This window comes from Bos taurus, chromosome 7, assembly GCF_002263795.3.
Source record: "Bos taurus isolate L1 Dominette 01449 registration number 42190680 breed Hereford chromosome 7, ARS-UCD2.0, whole genome shotgun sequence".
Taxonomy (NCBI): Eukaryota; Metazoa; Chordata; class Mammalia; order Artiodactyla; family Bovidae; genus Bos; species Bos taurus.
Window position 1 is genome coordinate 8700142 of NC_037334.1, and position 6347 is coordinate 8706488.

At 42.1% G+C, this 6347-nt stretch overlaps 1 pseudogene; it reads right to left on the reverse strand.

The window, feature by feature from the left end:
- Positions 1-4196: 4196 nt before the first annotated feature.
- LOC787834 (olfactory receptor 7C2-like) lies at positions 4197-5622 on the reverse strand (annotated as a pseudogene).
- Positions 5623-6347: the final 725 nt, after the last annotated feature.

Here is a 6347-nt window from a genome sequence, read left to right on the forward strand (position 1 = left end):
GTAGTTGTTGTTGCTGGGCTCTAGAGCACAGGCTCAGTACTTGTGGTGTTCAAACTTAGTTGCTTCAAGGCAAGTGAGATCTTCCTGGTCCAGGGATCAAATCCTTGCCTCTTGCACTGGAAGGCAGATTCTTTACCACTGAGCTCCCAGGGACGCCCAGTATGTATGTTTTTAATCAATATGAAATATGGTCAAATATGTTCCACCAAAAAAATTAGAAAGAAATGCCCTGACTATATTTTATATTCCTACATCACTAATACACTAATTCTCTACTCAAACTATTAATAAGAAACATGGACATAAATTCTACTTTTACTGGAAGCACTTTATGCCTCCTGTGTGTTCAGTTACTCAATCATTTCTGACTCTTTGTGACCCCATGGACTGTAACCTGCCAGGCTCTTCTGTCCATGGGATTCTCCAGGCAAGAATACTGGAGTGAGTCGCCATAGTACTGGAGATAAACCCTTTACAGGAGCACTTCCCTTTCCTCCTTGTGCCTACAAGTCAGCAGGAATTCTAATTCAAGTGCAAATTCTGATTGAATAGGTCCTCAGTGGGCCCTCGGACCCTGCATTTCTAACAAGCTACTGGGCTGTGTGTTGATGCAGGTCTGAGTATGAGGGTCACAATTTCAGCAACAAAACACTGGTTCTGTGTTTAATACAGTTACAGGAACTTGAATTTATATTAAATTCAGGTACAGGTATTTGAATTTATACATGGCTGAGTGACTGAACATGCACACACACACACACACACACACACATATATATATATATATATATATTCATATATATATAATGCTAGTTGCTCAGTCATGTCTGACTGTTTGTGATCTCCTGGTGTGCGACCTGCCAGGCTCCTCTCTCCATGGAATTCTCCAGACAAGAATACTTCAGTGGGTTGCCATTCCCTTCTCCAGGGGATCTTCCCAACCCAGTAGGTCTTTGTTGGTTATCCATTTTATATAGAGCAGTGTGTACATGTCCATCCCAAACTCCCTACCCCTTCCCTATATTGGAAATATAAATCATTTTTTGTGTGTGTGGAGGGGGAATTTTGGATTGGATTAGGTAATCTTTTCATTATTTCAATCCTTCATGCCAGCCAGAATGAGACAAATTTATCTCTGACCTCTGAAGTTATCTATTGTAAAATATGCGACCTGCTTTCTGGGTTTATTCTGAGATGAGAAGTGGACTGGAGAGTCATCAAAGGCAGGCTGGAAGCTACAAGCAAGAAATGGAAACTCATGGGGATGGAATAAAGCCTGTGTTCACCTGTGTTGCTTCTGACCTCAGTGATGAGGGATCCTGAAAAACCCAGAGCCCTTTCTCATGGAGATAAATGCTCACACTTGGCCCAAGAGGTGGAGAGATTCAAAGAGGTTCTCTGGGAATGTAGAACAGTTGTAGGTCCATCTGCAGCTTCATGTGAGTGTGTGCTAAGTTGCTTCAGCCATGTACAACTCTTTGTGACCCCATGGACTGTAGGCTGCCAGGCTCCTCAGTCCATGGAGTTTCCCAGGTAAGAACACTGGAGTGGGTTGCCGTCCCTTCCTCTGGGGGAAATCTTCCTGACCCAGGGATCAAACCTATGTCTCTTCTGTCTCCTGCATTGGCAAGCAGGTTCTTTACCACTAGCACCCCCTGGAAAGCCCCGGCAGCTTCATTCTAGTGAGCAAATCATCAGTTCTTCAGCAGTGTGTGTGTGTCCACAAATGACAACTGATTTCTCCAAGTACACTAAGAATTTTCCTTACAATCTGTGTTAGTTCCCTATGGCTTCTGTTACACATTACCACAATGTGGGTGCCTTATAGGGCTTCCCCTGTGGCTTAGTGGTGAACAATCTGCCTACCATGCAGGAGACTCTGATTCAATTCTTGGATTAGGAAGATGCCCTGGAGGAGGGCATGGCAACCCACTCCAGTATTCTTGCCTGGAGAATTTCATGGACAGAGGAGCCTGGTGGGCTACAGTCCTTGGGGTTGCAAAGAATTGGACATGCCTGAAGCAACTGAATACATACACACAGGTTCCTTATAGGAAAAGAAATTATTTTCTTACAGTTCTGGAGACCAAAAACCCCAAATCAAGATATCAGCAGGGACAGAGGAGCCTGATGGGCTATGGTCCATAGGGTTGCAAAGAGGGTTGGATGTGACTGAATCAACTTAGCATGCATGCACCCCAACCTTTTTGGAACAATTGTGGAAGACAATTTTCCCTACACCTGGGATTTCAGGATGTTTCAAACACATTATTTTTGTTGAGTTTGTTGAGCAGGAGGTGGAACTCAGGTGGCAATGCAAGCAGTTGGGAGCAGCTATAAATACAGATGAAACTTCACTTGCTGGCCTGCTGCTCACCTCCTGCTGGGTGGCTCAGTTCCTAACAGGCCATGGGCTGGTACTGGTGCATGTCCTGGGCTTGCAGACCCCTCCTGTAGAAGAGAATCCATTCTTGCCTCTAACAGCTTCTGGTGGTTCCAAGAGCTCCTTGTCTTATGGCCACGTCACTCTAATTTCTGTCCTAATGTCTGGGACTTTCTCTTGTTTGTTTCATCTCCTCTCCTATATCTTTTTTTTTTTTTAACTTTTTTAAATTTTATTTTTAATATAAATTTATTTATTTTAATTGTAGGTTGATTACAATATTGTATTGGTTTTGCTATACATCAACATGAATTTGCCATGGGTGTACACGTGTTCCCCATCCTGAACCCCCCTCCCACCTCTCTCCCTGTACCATCCCTCTGGGTCATCCCAGTGCATGGATAAAACATTTTTAAAGTTTATTTTTATTTATTTAGCTGTGTCAGGTTTTAGTTGTGGCTTGTGGGGTCTTCCTTGTGGCACGGGGTCTCTCTAGCTGTGGCACACAGACTCAGTATTTGTGGCTCAGGCCTTCATTGCTCCAAGGTTTGTGGAATCTTAGTTCTCCAGCCAGGGATCAAACCCAAGTCCCCTGCATTGCAAGGTGGATTTTTAACTACTGGACCAGCAGGAAGTCCCTCTCTTGTGTCTTTTAAGGACAACTGTCATTGGATTTAGGGCACACCCAAGCAATCCATAATTATCTCATTTTAAAACCCTTAATTAAATTGGCAAAGATGCTTTTTCCACAAAGGTCACATTTACAAGTTCCAGGTAGGCATATCTTTTGTGGTGTTGCCAATCAAGTTACTATATGGTTCAGGAAATGTAACTCAGTCTAGTTAAGACAAAGATTTTACTGGTCCCAGGAAATAGAACCATGAGTCAGGCAAGAGGAAAAAACCATGAAAGGTGTGTTTATCAAGCTGATTACCACCATTATCAACTGGGACTTCTGCTGGGGAAAGATGGGGACCAGTAAAATATGTGTGCTTCAGACTTATTTCACTCAATGGGCAAGTGATTTATACACCAGTTCCTGTTGGTCTTTGGTTAAGGAGTGATTCCTGGGACATTAATTCTCTAAACATGGGCAGAGCAGACTAGAGAAATTTCTTAGGTAATGGATGCAGATATGAAAGTTTGAAGCCAGACAGAATACACTAAAGTGGTCAGTGATGAAGGGCTATCTTCTATATTATACTTCTCCATTCCACCTTCCTGGGATGCAGTTGCAATTGCTGGAAGGGCAGAAGCCATTTTGTGACCATGAGGGTAGAAGCCCACTGGTCAAACTAGAGATAGAGCAGAAAAGCAGAAGGATCCTGAGTACTTGATGGCTAGCTTTGAACTGTTCAGCTCCAGAATTCACGTATCAGGAATGAAATAAATATCATTAAGTTTGATGTGACTGAAAGTTATTCAGAAAAAAGACACTTCTTCCAGTTCACTTAATTCACACAACCTCAGAAAACATCTCTGTAAATGAATTTGCAGGGCAACATTTCCATAATAGGTATACATCCCATCACTTTGAGGATATATATTAAAAACATGATATTCAGTTTATTTTTTAAGAAATTTAAATCATCTCTAAGTGTAAAAGAAAAGATCAGGTTCAATTCATATGAAGTTAAAATTCATATGGTTACAAATTGAAAAAGGGAACCAAAGATATAGTATGAAGGAAAATAGAGAGGGCTGTGAAGACCCAAGGAAGGTTTTTCTTTAAAAATTGAGTATTAGGAAAGATAAAAAACATTAAATGAAGGAAGCCAGGATGTCTGGTCCTCAATATTATGTGCCCAGTTACTTATGAGAGTCCTCTGAAGGCCCTGTGAATGAGAGATGGTGCCCTGCTAATGAGCCGCACAAGAGCCCCCTTCATGTCTCTGTTCCTCAGACTGTAGATGAAGGGGTTCAGCATGGGGGTGACCATGGTGTACATCATTGAGGCCACCAGACTTGTCCTAGAGGATGAAGTGACTGCAGAACTGAGGTAGACCCCTAGGCCTGAGCCATAGAACAAGGAAACCACTGAGAAGTGAGACCCACAGGTGGAAAAAGCTTTGCAGTTGCTCCTGACTGATGAACTTCTCAGGATGGTGGAGAAAATATGATAGTAAGAAAAGAGGATCCCAGAGAGAGGAAAAACACCTAGGATAATAGTCACAAAATACACCACTGTGTTATTGATGAGGGTGTCAGAACAAGCGAGCTTCAGGACTTCAGGAAGATCACAAAAAGAATGTGGGATCCTCATGCTTCTGCAGAAAGACAGCCTTAAGATAGTCAAGGTCTCAGGCAGGGAGCCTGTGACACTGAGGCTCCAGGACCCCAGAGCCAGCAGCCCACAGAGCTGGGGGTTCATGATGACCATGTAGTGCAGGGGGTGACAGATGGCCACGAAGCAGTCATAGGCCATCATGGCCAGGAGTAAATTGTCCAGGCATCCAAACACAACAACAAAAAATTCCTGGCTTAGGCGGCCTGCATAGGTGATAACTTGACTCTGTTACTGGATGTTCCACAGCATCTTTGAGATGGTGGTGGAGGTGAAACCGATGTCAGCAAAGGACAGGTTGGAGAGGAAGAAGTACATGGGGGTGTGGAGGTGGGAGTCTGAGATGACGGCTAGGATGATGGCCAGGTTCCCAGTGAATGTGACCAGGTACATGGACAGAAACAGCCCGAAGAGGAGAGGCTGCAGGTCTGGGTCCTCTGTGAATCCTAGGAGGAGAAAGTTTCTGACTCCTGTTTGGTTTCCTCTTTCCATGAGTATGCTGGGCTAGCCAACAAGGAAGAAAAAAGGAACACAAAATTTACCCCAAAGAAATACTCCCCAGAGAGACAGAAATGTCCTTACTCCAAACCCAGGGAGATCATGAAGTCATTCATTTTGGCTAAGGATTGACTTCATTTGATGACAAATTGTGGTTACTGTTGATACCTACAAAAATTGTCTTTGAATTCAGCAGTTCTCAAATTGTGATTATCTCTGACCATCTCATCCCATATTATCAACTTTATTTACTATGTTATATCCCTGGAGAAGGAAATGGCAATCCCCTACACCATTCCTGCCTGGAAAACTCCATGTACAGAAGAACCTGGCAGGCTACAGTCCATGGAGTTGCAAGAGTTGGACACTACTTAGCAACTAAACCACCACCACCACCACCATGTTATATGCCAGATATCCAGAGTTTATTCATTTTGCATAATGAAAAATTTATGCACTAAGAATTCCCTGTTTCCCTTGCCTTCTAGCCACTGACAATCAGCATTCTATTCCCTGCTTCTATGAGTCTGATGATTCTAGATGCCTCATGTGAGTGGAATCATATATCATTCAGTATTTGTTCTTTTCTGTATGGCTTATTTCATTTGTTATAATGTCCTCTAGATTCATCCAAAGTTTTCGAGCATCAGGGTTTCTACATGGTATTTTAATGTGTTTTAGTTTTAATGTTATTAATAATGACATTTAGTCCTTGACATTATATCTCTGACATTGCCTTTATATTAGGAAAGCTTTAGATTTTGTTTTTTTGTATTTATAAGCTGTTATGGACATTTTCTACATTTCCATATTAATTTCAAGATTTTCTTATTATTTATATACTTTCCCCAAATAATATTATTTTACAACATCTGTTTGTCTTTAGGTCTAATTGCTATGAAACTCGACAACACTGTTCAAATTTATGTTGAGTTGGAATTCTTACTATTCTTCTTTTCTTTCAGGGAAATAATTCTAGAGTTCTTATTTAATATATTTATCATAATTTAGGATCACTGACTCAATGGACGTGAGTCTGAGTGAACTCCGGGAGTTGGTGATGGACAGGGAGGCCTGGCGTGCTGCGATTCATGGGGTCGCAAAGAGTCGGACACGACTGAGTGACTGAACTGAACTGAACTGATATGTATTTTTATTATCTGAACTTTCATTTTTATTCTA